Source organism: Barbus barbus (genome assembly GCF_936440315.1).
Source record: "Barbus barbus genome assembly, chromosome: 8".
NCBI lineage: Eukaryota > Metazoa > Chordata > Actinopteri > Cypriniformes > Cyprinidae > Barbus > Barbus barbus.
Window position 1 is genome coordinate 17,745,894 of NC_136736.1, and position 19,482 is coordinate 17,765,375.

Genomic DNA, 19,482 nt, shown 5'->3' on the forward strand with positions numbered 1-19,482 from the left:
TTTAGATGTTTTACGACGAGTCTGTTGATCAGATAAGAATGTTTCTCTGAACATACGGCCAGACGCGCAGCGCCCTTCTCATTTCACACCATGCCGTGAGACGAAATATTTAGTACATTTCGTAAGATGTTGTAGAAAAGTTTAGTCGTCTAATTATGACTGAAATCCAAAGACCACCGCCAAAACATTCGCTTTCATTCCAGTTTACGTGCGCATATTTAAGTTTTAACCGACACAGCACACTAGAAGTTTTAAGAGTGACAATATCAAAGAGTAAATAAAAGGTGTTAAGTGTGAATAACTAAAATAAAATAAAATAAAATAAAACAATGTTTTCCTGCGGGTTAGAGTTGAATGTTTAAAAGAAAACTTGTGTAACCTAATTTTTAAAACGAAAAAAGTCTGGGTTATATAGTAGGGTACGACGGACGTCTTAGACAAAAATCAAAAGTCTATTAAAGGAATTAAGACGCTTAAATAAAATAAGACAAACAAACAACATTTTTTCCCTGTGGGGCGTTTGTTTAGAAGAAAACTTGTGTAACCTTTTAAAGTGAAAAGCTTCAAAATGAATAGTGAACGGTTTCATTAATTGAGAAACGCTAGAGGTTTATTAAAAATAACTTTGTTCTAATGTTAAAACATTACTTTAATTCTTTTAACAATTAAACCTTTGTGTTGGTCTCTCCTTACAACGTTAGGGGGGCGGTGATGTAGGTGTGGCCTGACAGCGGCCGTGAGCTCATTCTGAGTTTGACACCGAAGGGAGAGGTTGTCCAACGGTAAATAGTCTGCTCTTTTAATTTTCTAAGTTGGGACAAAAGCTACCTTTTCAATTGTAATGTCAGAAGATTTTTACAGGTATCTTATACTGTTGTTTAACGGTCTGATATTTTTATTTCACACCACGGTAAGAGAAGTCGTCTCTATATTATTTAACTTTGTATCTGTTATAAATTCAAACTTTTTTAAAAAGCATGACATAGATTTTGATAAATATCTTATTGTTTTAACTAACGCGTCCGATTCTTTTTTGTTATAGATGAACGAACGCGCTCACTTCTTCTATTTAACTTTGTCAAACTAACTAGTTTTAAATTCTAATGATAGAAAAACTAGAGTATCTAATGCTTTTTTGTTTTAGTTTTTCCTAAAACTGTTTTAACAACACTAGTACGTCTCGACTTGTAGGGGAAAAACAGGCGTACCATGGTAAGATAAAAACAATTCTATATTATTTAACTTCGTACCTGTTATAAATTCATACTTTTTAAAAACCACAACATAGGTTTTGATAAACGAACGCGCTCACTTCTTCTATTTAACTTTGTCAAACGAACTAGTTTTTAAATTCTAATGATAGGAAAAACTACGGCATAGTTTAACTAACGTCATTGCTTTTTTGTTTTATTTTTTTACGTTTTTCCTGTTTTAACAACACTAGTCTCCACTTGTAGGGAAATAAACAGTCTTTGTACGTTTGATGTTTTTTCTTGATATGTACAGGTCCTTCTCAAAAAATTAGCATATTGTGATAAAGTTCATTATTTTCTGTAATGTACTGATAAACATTAGACTTTCATATATTTTAGATTCATTACACACAACTGAAGTAGTTCAAGCCTTTTATTGTTTTAATATTGATGATTTTGGCATACAGCTCATGAAAACCCAAAATTCCTATCTCAAAAAATTTGCATATTTCATCCGACCAATAAAAGAAAAGTGTTTTTAATACAAAAAAAGTCAACCTTCAAATAATTATGTTCAGTTATGCACTCAATACTTGGTCGGGAATCCTTTTGCAGAAATGACTGCTTCAATGCGGCGTGGCATGGAGGCAATCAGCCTGTGGCACTGCTGAGGTGTTATGGAGGCCCAGGATGCTTCGATAGCGGCCTTAAGCTCATCCAGAGTGTTGGGTCTTGCGTCTCTCAACTTTCTCTTCACAATATCCCACAGATTCTCTATGGGGTTCAGGTCAGGAGAGTTGGCAGGCCAATTGAGCACAGTAATACCATGGTCAGTAAACCATTTACCAGTGGCTTTGGCACTGTGAGCAGGTGCCAGGTCGTGCTGAAAAATGAAATCTTCATCTCCATAAAGCTTTTCAGCAGATGGAAGCATGAAGTGCTCCAAAATCTCCTGATAGCTAGCTGCATTGACCCTGCCCTTGATAAAACACAGTGGACCAACACCAGCAGCTGACATGGCACCCCAGACCATCACTGACTGTGGGTACTTGACACTGGACTTCAGGCATTTTGGCATTTCCCTCTCCCCAGTCTTCCTCCAGACTCTGGCACCTTGATTTCCGAATGACATGCAAAATTTGCTTTCATCCGAAAAAAGTACTTTGGACCACTGAGCAACAGTCCAGTGCTGCTTCTCTGTAGCCCAGGTCAGGCGCTTCTGCCGCTGTTTCTGGTTCAAAAGTGGCTTGACCTGGGGAATGCGGCACCTGTAGCCCATTTCCTGCACACGCCTGTACACGGTGGCTCTGGATGTTTCTACTCCAGACTCAGTCCACTGCTTCCGCAGGTCCCCCAAGGTCTGGAATCGGTCCTTCTCCACAATCTTCCTCAGGGTCCGGTCACCTCTTCTCGTTGTGCTGCGTTTTCTGCCACACTTTTTCCTTCCCACAGACTTCCCACTGAGGTGCCTTGATACAGCACTCTGGGAACAGCCTATTCGTTCAGAAATTTCTTTCTGTGTCTTACCCTCTTGCTTGAGGGTGTCAATGATGGCCTTCTGGACAGCAGTCAGGTCGGCAGTCTTACCCATGATTGCGGTTTTGAGTAATGAACCAGGCTGGGAGTTTTTAAAAGCCTCAGGAATCTTTTGCAGGTGTTTAGAGTTAATTAGTTGATTCAGATGATTAGGTTAATAGCTCGTTTAGAGAACCTTTTCATGATATTCTAATTTTTTGAGAAAGGCTTGAACTACTTCAGTTGTGTGTAATGAATCTAAAATATATGAAAGTCTAATGTTTATCAGTACATTACAGAAAATAATGAACTTTATCACAATATGCTAATTTTTTGAGAAGGACCTGTATGTGAAAACACTTTAATAAAAACTTCCCTTTACCCCATTTAACACAGTTTCATCATTTAAAGTTTAAAGCACATAACATTGGTCCCCACACACAAACACATTGTCATAAATTCCTTAAGTTCACTATAAGGTGAATAACCAGATGGCCGCTTAGACGGGGGCTGGGGGGTGTACAAAACAGGTGTCCAAACAGGTGTCCAGTTATGGGAGGGGGGTGGAATTTTTATGATGGTAATAAAATCAATCATTTTGACATAACGTATACTACTCTCTCTCTCACCGGCCCCGCTATAGTCATTGCTCACCAAAACAACTCCTGAACATTAACTGCTCTTCACCTGCTTCTATCCCCTCTTTCTAGTCTCAAAGATTAAGCACACAGAAGTCGTCTTCTACGTGTATACGTGGGACCTCATCTCTGACAATAACTGTGACATGCTGATGCTCACAGAAACCTGGCAAGCATCTAATGACTTTGTTAAACTTAATTTGCTTTTAAGCCTGTTGTGAAATTGATTATCGTGCATGGAAGTTGGTTGATCCTCTGTCATTTTCTGCTGCACTCAGTGATTTCCCCCTCTCTGTCTACTGCAGTCTTTCCAGTACTGAAGACATTCTTAATGTTTATGACAAAAGTATTTCTACTATACTGAATCATTTTGCTCCCTTAAAATCTAGACATGTCCCATCCTCGCACACTTCTCCTTGGTTCAACACTGAGCTTAGGGCAATGAAAACCAAGGGCCACAGGCTAGAAAGGCTTTATAAGAAAACTGGCCTTATTGTTCACTCCTTGGCATATACTGAACACATTAAGCAGTAAAGGGGAAAGGGAAGTGGTGTGTGGCCAAGAATGGTGACCCATACTCAGAATTTGTGTTCTGCATTTAACCCATCCAAGTGTACACACAGTAGTGAACATACACCCGGAGCAGTGGGCAGCCATTGCTGCGGCGCCCGGGGAGCAGTTGCAGGTTCGGTGCCTTGCTCAAGGGTCTCACCCTCAGTCGTGGTATTGAGGGTGGAGAGAGTGTTGGTTATTCACTCCCCCACCTACAATCCCTGCCGGACCCGAGACTCGAACCCACAACCATCGGGTTACAAGTCCAACTCTCTATCCACTCTATCCTCGATCATCTTATTTCACTACTTTCATTAATAAGTCCAAAAACAGGCCTAGAACATATTTTACTATGATTAAGAAGTTAACTCAGCCTCCTGTGGCAACAATTTGTTGTATACCAGAAACATAAATCATTCACCAAATCCATCAGTTCTGGTGTACCTCAAGGTTCTGTTTTGGGCTCTCTTCTCTTCACTATTTATGTGCTGCCAATTGGACAAATAATCAAACGCTATGGGTTTAACTTCCACTGATATGCAGACATACAGATTTATTTAGTGCTCCTTCCACCTCAGTGTTTCCTCCGCCTACATTAAAGTTTAAAGGGATAAACGTACCTATTAAGCTCACCAAAATCTACATTGAGACATTTTTAGTGCACAAGATATTGGTTTCAATACAAGAAGTTATGTTAAAATAAAATATGGTCCCACTTTATATTAGGTGGCTTTAACTACTATGTACTTACATTTAAATTAATAATTTAGTACAATGCACTTATTGTGTATGTACATGTTTTTACATTGTACTTATATTTAAAAAATACCTATATGTAATTACATCTGTAATTAATTTCTGTAATTACATTTATAAATACACTATTAACCCATCCCTTACACCTACCCATACCTCCAAACCTGTCCCTTACCTTACCCGTATCCCTCCTCAATAGCAGCAAAAGTGTTTTGCAATACAATATGAACACAATAAGTACATTGTACTTATTTTTTGATGTAAGTACATAGTAGTTAAGGCCACCTAATATAAAGTGTGACCTAAAATATTAATCTCTCACATAAAAATATTTAATTTTATTTTAAATGACAAAAGCATTTCAATTAATGCAAAATGCAAAAAGTCTGGCTGTGCTTTTAAGCACACCCCTGTTCCCAGTAAGCTCGCATCAGTTATTATAAAAAATTATTTTAGGTTTTTTCTTTTATATTTCGTTTATTTTAAACAACCTTTTAAAGAATAATTGAAAAATGATTTATTTGAAGGTACAAAGTCAATCACAAAAAAACAGAACATAAAATAAAGCAACAAGACATACAATTTGATCAATTATATATTTATAGTGATTTGTCATTTAAGCACACTGCAACATCTAGACTATTAATATTTATTAGTAGTAGTAGCATTGAGTCTTATATTCTGACCATTTCTTAACGTTAAACTAAACTTTTATTTTGACGGGTTGCCGTGAGGAACTTGCAGCTGCTGTGTATCATGCGATATGACGGTAGTTTTCTCAAATTAAACAGTAAAATGCTAATGAAATGACTCTCAGAGCAGCTGGAGATAGTGATGTGACGTTATGCGCCGAGGCTTCAAAGCTTGTATCAAAAATACAAAACATCTGGCAGTGAAGCGGTGTACCGGAGCTTGATTCGTTTTGCCATAACCACGTGATCAGTGACGTCCGAAGCTTCACTTTCGCGTACAACCACGTGACTGCTTCGTAATCTGATTCAAAAACAGCTTGAACCCCTTGCGCAGGTTTCGCGTATCAAGCACCTCGGAACAGAGACTGAGCTCTTTTGAATTGTCAGCATGGAACCAGCCAAGAAAAAAGGCCGTTCGGAAGTCTGGCAGTATTTTCAACTTGTATCAACAAATAAAATAAGCTAATAATAATAATAACAATAATAATAATTATTATTATTATTAGTAGTAGTAGTAGTAGTAGTAGTAGTAGTAGTAGTAATATTGGTATTTTAAAATAATAAATAATTATAATAATTAACTATAATATGAATAGATATTTACATGTGTATTTTATGCTTATTCAATGTATAATAACATATGTTAAATAATAGGCCTACATAATGTAGGAAAAGAATTTCAATATATTAATGCATGTGACCTCCTTCTGTAGGTTGAGTACCTAATTTGTTCTCAACAGCTTCCTTATAATAACAACACATCCTCCATGTTGAGACATTTTAGAGCTAAACATGCACTTTCACTAACCAGTTCACAAGCATTTCACAATTCCACAATAATGTCCTATTCCTTTGATTATGTATGCCTACATGAGCCTTCCCTATGAATCCATAGGTTTAGGAATAAGGATAAAGCTTATGTGAATAAGGCTGCATGTGTTGATCAAAGCACATTCATAAAAAAAAATAGTTTCTGTACAAGTTAACTCATCCCATTTATTAATTCTTTTCAGTTGTACAATACATCTGCGCAGTGTTAATTTCGTTGACGAAGACGACGAATACGAACCTTTTTTCTGTGACTAAGACGAGACGTTGACGAGCTAAAACTAATATCTGATGATAAAAACTATGACGAAATTTATGCGCGTCTTCGTTAACAAGACCAGACGGGACTAAAATGTTATTTGAGGAGTACCGGACATTCAAAATACATCCTATAGGCTAAATTAACTGTCTTGTCTTTCAAAATGTGCGTCTCTGTCATTGGATAAGGTGCGTTTGCATGGCAGCCGCGGTGGACGGATAGGCTACCAAAACGCGAACTAGCGATCTGAAACAATGGCCTCAGCACCCGAAGGGTTAGGGAGTGGGTGACCAGACGTCCCGTTTTTCCCGGGAGTCACAATTCATTGTCGATTAACTTAAAGTCAGTGAAGGTGCGATAGGCGGAAACGCGCTGATAGAAGTGCTCTCTCTCGCGCGCGCTCCACTTCTTCAGTTCTTATACAGCGCGCGATCAGTTCTCAGTGCTCAAATACACACACAGCAGTCCAAATGTCTCTCATGTAGAGTATCTCACGGAAATACAGTCCGTTATGGTTTAAGTGAGCTTAAACAGGTGGGTGAAAACTGAATGTATGTCAGTAGGCTATTACATGCATACCTTCTGTCTTAAATGGACAGCATTCCAAATTATCTGTCATAAATGTTAACCAACAAAAGATGTTAAATAAATGTATGCTTGTTAAGTAAACCTACTGTATCTGAAAAATGAGTTTAATTTATATCTCTGCCAAAAAATGAAAATTTATTCCAGTTTTTCCAAATTCAATCCTTGATTCAAATTTCTCATAACTAAGCTTAATTGATTTGGTCTAAAGAGAGAAGAATTGATGACTATTTTTGTTTGAATACTACATATAAAATAGCTACCAAAATAAATGATGGTAACTGCAGTTTGACTAAAAGTAATGACTAAAAGTTGACAAAAATGCAATGACTTTTTGTCGATTAAAACTAGACTAAAACTATGAAAGACTCAAATGACTAAAATGTGACTAAGACTATTAAGCTTTTTCGTCTCAAGATAAAGACTAAGACTAAATCAAAAATGCCTGCCAAAATTAACACTGCATCTGCGATGCTACCATACACCCATCTCTAATGGATGAAGCCTTGGCCTGGAAGAGAGGTCGTCAGGTGGTCCCCAACCTTCTCTGGGTGTTTCGACCCTTAACCAGAACACCCTCCAGTTGGCGGGTCAGCAGTGACTGGCCAGGTCACTGCCCCTCTCCTCCAGGCTTCCAGCTTATACCCTCTCTCTTGTGCCAGAGCCAACAGGAGGCTCTCTCTGAACGCTTCTCCCAGCCTACGGACGGCAGCTTTCCTCAAGTGGCCTCTCAGTCCAACCTTTGTCAATAGATTCCACACAGATTGAGCTGGGAATCCTCAACATCCGACTTCTACCGTCATCAGCCATGTTGTCCACCCCTTGTCCCGGCAGTCTTGGACAAGTTGTTGGTATTTGCCTTTTTTCCTCTCTGCAGCTTCCTCACAGCCCTCCTCCCACGGTACCGTCAACTCCACCAGGATGATCTTTCCCTCTGGAGACCACATGATGATATCGGGCTTTAGAGTTGTGGACAGTACCGCCTCGGGAAAGTGTAGTTTCCTCCCGAGGTCAACCTCCATTTCCCATCCCTTGGCTGACTGCAGGAGATTCTGCCTAGCTTGGCTGTGGACAACAGGTCTTTGGCCCTCTTTCACAAATGCGATGGTACTCAGCAGTGGTCTTGCTTTGGCTGGTTGTTTCTTCCTCCTCGCCTGCTCCAGGATGTCTGCGAGCACTGCCAACACCTTATCGTGGCGCCACCTGTATCTCCCCTGTGTTAATGCGATCTTACACCCTGACAGAATGTGCGCCATTGTTCCTTTCCCACCACACAACTTGCACAGTGGGTCCTCCCTCCTCCCCCACCTGTGCAAATTGATTGGGGTTGGTAACGTGTCATACACTGCTCGGAGTAGAAAGGATATACGGAAAGGCTCCAGCCGCCACAATTCACCCCATGTAATTGTTCTCTTGGGGAGGTTCCACCTCATCCAGGCGCCTTGAGTTGCGAGCTCGATGGATTTTGCTCTTCTCCCTTCTTCCTCAAGGTTTCGGACTTCATCCTGGATCATGGTTCTCTTCTCCCTAGGGGTGGACTTTGACCACTGCTGGAAATGTGCCGTTCCTAAACCCTGTCTTCCAGTGCAAGGGTTTCCGATGATGTCTTTGGTCCTAAGAGAACATTCTGCCTGGTTAATTGCCGTACTGGCAGCCCACTTACGGCCAGATCTTGTTCTGACTCCTGCTTCCCTGGTGAGTTGGTCTCGAGAGTCCCTATATGTCAGGGACAGTCTGCACTTGGCGACTTTAAACTCCTCCACCACTGATGACAGGGGAAGCTGGAGCTGGCCCGACCTTATGTAGAGACCCAAGGATGTAAAGCTTGGGGGTATTCCCAACCATCTTCTAAGGTGCTTGTTGAACTTCCTCTCCATTTCTTCAACAGTTGATAGGAGCACCTCATATACAGTGAGAAGCCACATAAGTCTCGGGAGCAGGCCATGTTGGTAAATCCAGCACTTGTATTTCCCAGGCAGGTCAGACTTATCAATCTTCTCCAGCCATTCTTCAACTTGTTTTACAGTGCTGGAGATGCTGGTCTTGTCTGACAGGGAATCGTCATACCACTTTCCAAGACATCTAATTGGGTTCCCCTGGATGTTCGGGATCTCTTCCCCTTGAACAAGTAGCTTGAACCTTCCAGTTGTTTTGCCCTTTTGGATCACCAGGCACCTTGATTTCTTGGGCTTAAAGACCATCTTTGCCCAAGTGGCCATACGATCCAGTTCTGCCAGGACCCATCTTGCCTGCACGTGAGTTGGTGTTATCACGGTAAGATCATCCATGAATGCCCTGATTGCTGGCTGTTGACATCCTGCTGCGGTCTTCGGCCCTCTTGACTTTGTACTCGCTGCAGAGATGATCAGGTTCATTCCCATGATGAACAAGATGGGAGAGATTGTGCATCCTGTCACTATCCCCTTCTCCACTGGCTGCCACTTTGTTGTAAACTTGGCGGACTGGAACCGTAGCTTGACGTCTCTCAGGTAACTGATGATCATGCCCTGGATGTTATGTGGGATGTGGTAGTAGTCCAAAGCAACTTGGATCAAGTTATGGGGAATAGACCCATATGCATTTGCAAAGTCAAGCCAGACAACTGTTAGGCTACCTTTCTTCTCCTTCGCTTCTTGGATGAGTTGGCTGAGGACCCCTGTATGCTCCAAGCACCCAGAGAACCCTTCAATACCGCCCTTCTGGATAGAGGTGTTAATATATCCATTCTGGGTCATGTAAGCGCTCATTCTCTTCGCAAGCACAGCAAAGAAAATCTTTCCCTCAACACTAAGTAGGGAGATGGTTCGGAACTGGCTGATCTGTGTAGATCCCTGCTCTTTTGGCACAAAGCACCCTTCCACCCTTCTCCAGCTTGTTGGAATGGTTCCCTTGGACCAAATTACCCGCATAAGCTTCCACAGCCTTCGGAGGAGCTTAGGGCATTTTTTGTATACTTTATACGGTATACCGCTGGGACCTGGAGCAGATGATGATCTTGCGTGCTTGACTACCTCTTGAACCTCTCTCCATGATGGACACTCTGTGCTGAGGGATATGATAGGTGGGTCGATTTTAGTAAGCCCATGATTTCCTTCCAGGGCATCGTCTCTTGTAGGGTCACTGAAAGCCTCCTCTACAGACTGCTCCACCTCCTCTTTGGAACTTGTTAGAGTCCCAGACCTCGCCTCCCCCAGAAGAGATTTGGTGAAGCGATAGGGGTCCTTTATAAACTGAGCTCGTGCAGCTTCCTGCTTCTTCCTTCTCTGTTTGAACCTCTCTGCTCTTCTTGTTCTGATGAGCTGTTCGCGGAGGCTGGCTGTCAGCTCTTTTATTCCTTCCTTTTCTCCTGTGCTTGCCAGTTTGAATTGCTTCCTCAGGGTTTTGATCTCCTTCCTAAGTTGTTTGATCTTCCTTTCATCTTCTGTTATCCTGCTTTTCTGGTCTTGCTTTATTCTCTCTCCTTGGCACTATTCCAAACCGTTCCTTTGCCACATTGTAGGTGATGGCTGTCAGTAAATCCACCTTCCTTTCCGCTGACCCTGCTTGAACCGCTCCAAGCACTTTGTCCAGATCTTCATCTAACATGGACCACTCCTTCTCATCACTCATTTTGGGCCACTTGATTCTTTCCTTCGTTGGCTGGGGTGGGCTTTCTGGAATGGCGTTGGAGGCTCTGCTTGTGTGATCTTGGGGGATTGCCGGTACTGAGAGATCACTAGGACTATGGTGTGCATCCTGCCTAGGGTTCTCCTGCGTCTCACCAGACGGTTCGTCTGAGCGATGTACATGCATCCGTCCTTGTCCACACGCGGACTTGCTCTGGTGTATTTTGAGCCCTCTTACGCCCTTGCAGATTCTTCCGCAACTGCATTTCACTTCCGGTACCTCCCCGGTCAAGGTGGTTTGTCTGAGCCTTCTCTGCATCTGTGTCACTGTCCTTGTCGTTGCCATTGAATCTGTCCTGGTGAGCCTCTCATCCTCCCCCCCTCTCGGGAGACTCTGGGGGTATTGCTCATTTGTCGGTTCTGTAGCTTACTTGGTGCCCTCTTGCGAGTGCTGCAACAGGGGTTGCTGGCCCCTGTTACCCTTGAATCATGAATTCATTAATAAGCTATTGTGTACTGCATTTTTAAATGTGTGCTGAAATAAATAGTGGAAAAGATCGATTCACGTTTTTTGAGAATCGATATTGAATAAAAAAATTAATTGAAAAAAATTACATTTTGCCCAGCCCTATAGACTAGTCCACGTTCAGCTAAGTAACATAATCAATAATCAAATAAAACAAACCAATAAAACATTTCATACATGGGGATGAACTCAGAAACTAGCCTCATTATGAAGCCTCTTGTTAAATGGATGTCACTACATTACACGATTTTTGCTCTGATTTTCGACCGATTTACAGTCTGGAGAAGTTCACACTAGTTGCCAAAGGTCAGAGCCAGTCTGCAGATTTCAGTTGACACATTTAATAAAAATCAAATAGTGTATGATGGTCACAGACAGATTTTTTAGCTTCAGACTTTGATTCCATCCAGTCGGAGGAGATCAAAAATGTTTGATATTTTCAGCAGATTTTAAAACACATTGTTTTCATTTGTCATGTGTCTCCTAGCAACAATGTGCACGTTTCTGTGTGAGTTTGTTGTGATCGGAATGAATTACTGGTAGTCGGAATGAATTACTACACAACTGGTGGTATGTGATCATCAGTCATTTAGTGTATGATGCCCAGTTTTCCTTTGTGACTATTTACAAAGTCGGTAAATGTATGATGCCTGGAGTTTTAAATATCTGTTCAAATTTCAAGAGCCATACTGTATTCCAGCCTTTAGTCGCTTTTTTCCTGGACAGATACAACAACAGGTTTCTAATGGCTCCTTCTTTGTACAGACGGCATGCCTCTTTCATCTTTGGGCATAAACTATAAGTTACGTCTACATTTTGTCATCTTAAAGCTGTGAAAATAAGTTATTAATTATTTTATAAAGTTTAACTTAAAGTGACAACCATCAGTTAATATTTAAAGTCTGTTTATGAAGTATTTACATAGACGTTCAATGTAGAAGAGCTTAAAGAGAGCACACTGAGCTTAATTAGTACAGCAACATTTTTTATAAATTTCAATATTTTGCTAAATAAATAATCTAGGTCATGTAATTAAGTAGTTTTGGTTAACTGTTGATAGTGATGTTCTCTTCATCATCTAATGAACTGATTCACTGACCTCAATTAGTGTCAAACTATATGGGTGATTTGTAATTAACTTCATACTGTTTATGTTAGTAACAATACTCCACAAGATAAGTTGACAAACTATTGTGAAGGAATTTAAAAACACTTTATGCACAAAACCTTCAGAGCTACAAAACCATTTAGACACACACAGCCATCAAGAATCAGCACATGAACCTCAACAATGGTGGCTATTAATAACAAAAAACAATTCATGCAGCAAAGCATTCTGGGTGCCAGTACAAAACTCCCAGCATGCATTGCAGTATGAATAAAAGATGCAGCTGAATGTTTTTACTATTTTCTTTATTTGCTTTTATTTTGGTGTTGTTTTTGTTGTGACTTTTCAGTAAACTGTTTTGTGATGTTCAGAGTTTTTTTTTTTTTTTCATTTTTGATAGTCACCAATTTTGAGATTCATATGCTGATTGTTGATGTCTGTGTGTGTTTAAGTTCTGCCGTAGTTCAATACATTTATTTGTGCATATTGGGCTTAGAACTGTTTCACAACATTTGATTGCTGTAGTATCAGTGGTGCAATTTAAGCGTAATAATATCACATATTTAACAAGAGATTAAGCATTAGGTAAGATCAGCTAATTAGAGTAGAAATTAGACTAGATCATGATGGTTTTGACATCACAAACATCAGTCTCCTCTCATCACAGATTATTTTGGCTTTTCATGCTTTAAAAACTGTGCTTAAGAAATACAGCTAGTTAAAGCAACCAAAAAAAAAAAGGTTCAAGATCACAACTAAAGCAACCACTTATCGCCATTATGGTGACTTCAAATGAAAGTACAACACCTAAAATCCCAATAAGAGCTTTGTACACATATGACAGAAATAAAGTCAAAGTGGTTAGTAATAAGAAGCTGGTGATGCTGTTTGTGGAGTTGTTTAATCACCCTCTGCTGAGATCTTGAGAGATTTAAAGTGTTTTATTTCAGTTGATATCATTTTTGGCTTTGGCTGTAAGTTTTGTTTCTCTGCTCTTGTTTCTCTTTCCTTTGGTGATTATACTTGTTAACAGCAGGCGTTCATCACTAAAGTTCAATCCTCATTTAATTAGTCAATTAATTCTCTCATTAACTTCAAATCTCTGTAGTGTGGATACATGTAAGTGCTCTTTAAAATTGAGGATTTTGCTAAATCTAACATCTTTTAGAGAAAAAAAAGGAGGATATTAAGAACAAAGTTTATCCATTTTTACTGGAGGTACTTTAAGTTAAGTTGAAAACACCCCCCGCGCTTGTGTGTACATCTGCCGGCACCGGCATTTTTCAAATTAATAAGTTGTTTACGGTGACGCAAAGAATTGTGGGTTATCTGTAGCAGCGAAGGATACACCTGATGCATCTTTCGAATTCCTGTGAAAGAAAGACGCATTCGAAGGTCGCATTCGGAGTGTCTTACTTGCTTTTCTGAAATGAGACAGTCTCGATGACGTATGCACCCTTCGAATGAGACCACCGGAGGACGCATCTTTCTAAATGAGACACCGCTACAACATGCGCTTTAATTATTTACATGCGCGCAGGTTAGGTACGTGCGTCACACAGCGGCTCCTTTCGCAGTAGTTCTGCAGAAACATATCATTTACATGTGTGGACCATCTCAAACTCCATCTCTGCATGTTGTTGTGAGTTTGAGTTTATTATAACGTTCATCTGGGAACGCAACGTGCGCCATTTCATCAGACTGGTAAGGTAAATCATTTATAAATCTACACAAACACAGGAGAATACATCACGATTTCAAAATAAAAGCTCAAATGTTTTAATGGTTAAATTAAATTGTATTAATCAAAAAGCCTGTCTAATTAATTGAGTTTTACAGTTTTATCTGTACCAAATTCTGTTTTCCATTATTTTCTGGATTCCATTTTAATGGTTCCATTAAATTTTAATAGTCAAAAGTGAGATGGACATTTGCTTCTTGCACTCTATGTTGCACTTTACTTTTGCTTTAAAAAAGGATTTCATTTGGTTTAATAAAATATTCTTAAGTAAAATTGTTGATTTTTTTGTGAGAAATTAATCGTTTAGATTAGTTGATAGATTAATCAAAATAAAAATAGTCGTTAGTGGCAGCCCTAGATCTAGGTATTTCACCGTAAAATCAAGAAAAAAACCCTGCAAAATCAACTTCCTGTTGTGTTTTATGGGTCACCATTGTGCTGGATAGTAGAGCCTGTGTTTAAGTCAAGGACGGACAGAGAAACACTGATATTATGCTGTATGTTGTTTTATTTAAAAGGCAGTAACTGTGGTTACTGATGAAGTGAGAATCTCTTCGCTAAATTCAGTCATACATGTATGTGTGCTGCTGATATCTGCAAGAGATTTGAGTTGAATTGATGCTTTTAATGACTTCGCATTAATCCGTATGTTTTTCTTCAAGGACTCAAGCAAAATAGTTTTCAATACCCTTATGTTCACATTACTTAAACATTATAAATATTAGTTTATAAACAAATGGCAGTTGGACAATTTAAGTGAAGTCGGTTTCTGCAAATAAAATTAGTTAACTGAAAGGTTTGTGTATTAGCATTGTCTCAGTTAATGAAATACATTTTTTCACTGTAAATTTAAAAAGTTCAGTAAATCCTAAAATGTTGCTACCGTATTTTTCAGGGTAAAATTCTGGGAACCACAACTGCAGGTATTTTACTGTTTAATTTAACAGATTTTTTTTTTTACAGTGTATCTTTCCTTAATTATCTGAAATGTCTGCTAGCAAATGTTACACTAGCATAGCATAGACTATCTGTTTATATTGATGTTGAGCACGGAATGCTTTGTATGCTTTCATTCATATTTCACTGTATATCATATGTTTTTATTTGTGCTGTCAATCAATTAAAAAAATTAACTAATTAATTTTTCTGAAATTAATTGCGATTAATCCCACCTAACATTAAAGTTTTTAAATATACTTTTATATTGAAATAATTTCACATTCAATCTTCAAATTAATGTACAAACAACATAAAGACAGTATATTTTTAATATTTGTTTAATGGCATCTTTTTTTTTTATGACTCCAGGCTAGTATCACTGATACCAATACTGATTTCTCTATAAAATTGCCCCCCCTCAATATTTACCTATTGACTATAGCCATTCAACATTACAGTATAATTGAGAGATATCAATTTTAACATTTATTATCAATTTTAATATATAGATGAATCCTTAAAACTATAAAAGTTATTTTTTCCTCTTTTTTTTTTCTTTGTCATTTGATTAATAGACATCACATCAGCTGGTTATTATGTTATTTTTGGCTGTTATTTCTTTAAGAGCTGCCGCTGCTAAACGTGAGGCGGATCTGACACGCATCATATTTTCTCTCAACTATTTTAACATTTCTGATACACGTCTTCAGGCCATAAAGTCTCTATTAATGAGCTGACAAGTTGAATCGGGTGTGTTAGATGAGGGAGACAGTGCTGGGCTGCTCAAGGACAGTTTTGAAAACCAGACATGCTCTTAAATGTGACTCATATAAAATATATTACATGCACGCACAGTTTTAAGGCAGCTTTAATCGCCTTTTTGGTAACATCATGACTTAACTGAACACGACATTGCATGCACGTAGTTTATTTCACGCTTTGATATGAAATGATACAGGCTACTATGGAAAGCCAATGTAGTCATAAACGCCTGCTCGGGCGTCTGACTGCACACTGACACATCAAAAGCGTACGATTTGACAGCAAACTGCGCCCCATGAAAACGCGCGTTCTTAGCGCGTGCTTTGGGATTATGGAGAACGCGCGTCGGAAACATGCGGTTTTGTGTATCAAAACGTGCATTTTTGACGTGCGTTTATCATAACAGGAAATGGGCATCAAAAACGCGCGTTTTTGGTGACTCCTAAGCGTTTTATAGGAAATCACACGTCAAGGACGCGCGTTTTGATAATATCCCATATTATCAAATCCCAACGCGCGCGCTAAGAACGCGCGTTTTCATGGCAAAACCAGGACACGCGGTTTGCTGTCAAATCGTACGCTTTTGACGTGTCAGTGTGCAATCAGACCCCCGAGCAGGCGTTTATGACCACTTTGGCTTTCCATAGGCTACAGCGCGCGCCGGCACCTTTGTGCGTGTAATTGAGGATGCGCTGCGAGCACAGTACCATTTTCATGCTCGTTTGACTAGCGCCTGCCGCTGAAGTGAAGTGGAGAGCGTGTCTGAAATGTCTCCTGTTTGATATGGTCGTAAAGACGTTCTGCGACTGAATAAATTAAAAAGTGACAGAAACAGCAGTTGTGAGTGGAGTGGCCAAACCTAGCTCCGCCCCTGTGTTAATTGCGTTAAATATTTTTAATGCGTTAAACTGAAAAAATTAATCGCCTGCGTTTAACGCGCTAATTTTGACACCACTAGTTTTTATTAATAATTTTGAGTGTATTTTACTGTTCATATTTGTGCGTTTTTCAAAATAAATAAACTGAATTCATTTCAAGTCTGTTTTCATCATTCACAGCTGTCGAAACAGCCTTTAAATTAGTTTGGGCATACAAGGACATAAATTAGGTTAAATTACTGTATGTCCGCCCAAAGTAAATAAATAATTATAAAAAATTACCAACTGACTACCAGCACACAACTATTGATCCATATGACATTGCGACAAAAACGGTTGCCACAACGTAACCAGTTACGCCGCCATGATGAAACTTTCGTCACCAGATTACGTTGCAGTTACGTAGCAGTCACGTATATTTGTTAGCAGGGTAGCATATTATGAAGTGAGCGTAATTACCTGCAAACTAATTTGGCAATAAGGTTAGGGGGGGGAATGTATGGAAAACATTGTTGTATTGCTTTCTAAAGATACAGGGCAAGGATGTCAAAAACAACTCAGCTCAAATGATCTTACTTTTATCAATTAATTGCTTAGAAAGTTGTTGTTTTCTCGAGATTTTGGACTGGTTTCCTCACTCCAAGTTGAACTCAAAAGCCCTGATTAAAATTGTAATTTATTTCCATGCATGCTGAGTGGTCAACCACACCTACTGGCTGCGTCCGAAAGCTGAATGTAACAAATTATTAAGATTTTATATGAAAATATGATGTACAACACACCCAAAGTACAATTTAATTTCTCCCACCTAAGTGTTTTTCTATATATTTTTAGTTTGATAAATACACATATTTTTATGTCTATTTAGAAATATGACAACAATCACACCTATAGGCTATCCCACACACTGTTTTAGTGTTTGGGAATATTCACGCATAATTTAAATACATAATCGCATAATATCAGATATAAAACTTTTTAGAAGAGAACACAACATCACTGTTGTTTAAACCGATGCGCATTGCGTCGTCGTTATGCATAGTGCCTTTGGTCAGCGCAGTCGGGGGAGACCAACTGCGGACTTTGCAGAACGACTTAAGCATGTACGGTTCATCTGAGAGCTTTGATGATAAATAAATTAATATAAATACTATTTTATTTATTTTTAGCTAGAAATGACATCAAAAGTGGAAAAAGTTGGTCAAAACGTACATTTAGACACAAACTTACCACCAACCTTATCTCTCAGATTTATATTTTTATTTTTTATTAGCTCAGCTGTCACGGAATCGAACGCACTAGATAGTGGGATCTCATAGGCAGTGGCGCATAAATCTAGAATGCCTTAAAAAGCCGATCAGCTTAAAGGTATCTCTGTAGACAGGATGTGAAACGATCATTGGAATCAGACGTGCCTTTTTGCCTTCATTCATCCGTAAACTGCCTGCAGAGGCAGCATTTTTCCAGCTTTCGGACGCAGCCTTTGACTGCCAGTATATCGAAGTTACACATTCTAAACAGCCCAGTCCAAACCTTCTCAATGTAATGTACCTTCTCAATTCTCGTCGGTGTCTTCTGTCATCTCGTTTTGTCGGGTTTTCCACAATAACTGGGGTGCTGTATTCCGCTGAACATTAGCTACGTCCGTAATCAGTCACTACATTAGTTAACACTGACTCTGTTCTGTAGAGTAAATGTACTAAATAGAGAAGGAGGAAATGAAGATGGATGAGAAAATTTGGACGTTGATGTAATTACAGTGCGCCAGAGAGAGAGAGAGAGAGAGAGAGAGCGCTAACGCTTCTTCTTCGTCTTCTTCTGCGGATTTACTGGGGGGGGTTGCAGTCCAACTGGTGCATACCGCGCCATCTACTGCTGTAGATGCTGCATGTACTGTGACGAAGACGGATTCAGGAGAATTTACTATACCGTATTCTCTGTTTAAAATAACATTTGATAATGTTCTAGGTCTCGACCACTGAACAGCGCTGTAAAGAAGCGTTCGAGTTTGGAGCAGAGCTCTCAGATACAAACCACAGACTCCGCGGTGATTTAAACAGGTTTAAAGGCAGGTGAAACCGCGCTGCCATTCTCAAGACTGACGCGGAAAACAGGAGAAACACTTTGTGACAACAATGCAGTTAGAGTACATTTCAGTCCACAGATTAATATTTACAGTGAATTTACTTTAACACCAAACCTATTTAATACAATATTATTAATCACTCGTTCAGCAATTGATTTCCACCTTTCCGATGTTGTATGTGATGAGAAAAGAAGAAAAGCGAGTTTGGCAAAAGCCGGACTCGAACCCAATCACTGTAGTCAGGACAGCCTCCACTTTGAAAAATACGGTCAGTCTAGCCGCCACGTTGTTTTTGGTGCGCGCATATACTAGGTAACGCCTAGTATAATAGCTTGTAAAAAAAAAAAAAAAAAAAAAAAAGCGATCTCTGGCATTCATTTATTGAGCCAGATTCTGTCAATAATGAATAAACTAATGAACGAATAAATAATTAAACAAATAAATAAACTCAATGAATTTAAAATAATACAAATGTATACATTTGTCTACTCAAATAGTAGAGCATGGCGCTAAAACGCCAAGGTCATGGGTTCGATTCCCAGGAAAAGCAAGAGCTGATAAAAAAAAACTGTAACTTGAATGCAATGTAAGTCGCTTTGGATAAAAGTGTCTGCTAAATGTAAATGTAATGTAAATGTTTTAAAAACGGTCTGATAAAATGAAAATGACATAAAATGTTGAGTAATATTAAATGTAGAATTTCCAAATAATATGAAAATAACTGCCTGATGAGAAATAACAAAATAAAAGCCTTTCAGAAACTTGCATATAACCACATTTATCTGTAAATCCACATAGTTATAAAAGGAACACTTGAAG

The 19,482-nt window shown here is 39.1% G+C and overlaps 1 protein-coding gene across 4 annotated transcripts in view; it reads right to left on the reverse strand.

Moving 5' to 3' along the window:
• The window catches only part of LOC306873924 (carbohydrate sulfotransferase 10-like), an 84,607-nt gene extending 66,208 nt beyond the window's left edge, over positions 1-18,399 (reverse strand). For all 4 annotated transcript variants that reach the window (XM_079423493.1, XM_079423491.1, XM_079423492.1 and 1 more), the window contains exon 1: positions 18,129-18,399. The gene's annotated coding sequence lies outside the window, so the exon portion shown is untranslated. The remainder of the gene's footprint in view (positions 1-18,128) is intronic.
• Between the last annotated feature and the right edge of the window lie 1,083 nt (positions 18,400-19,482).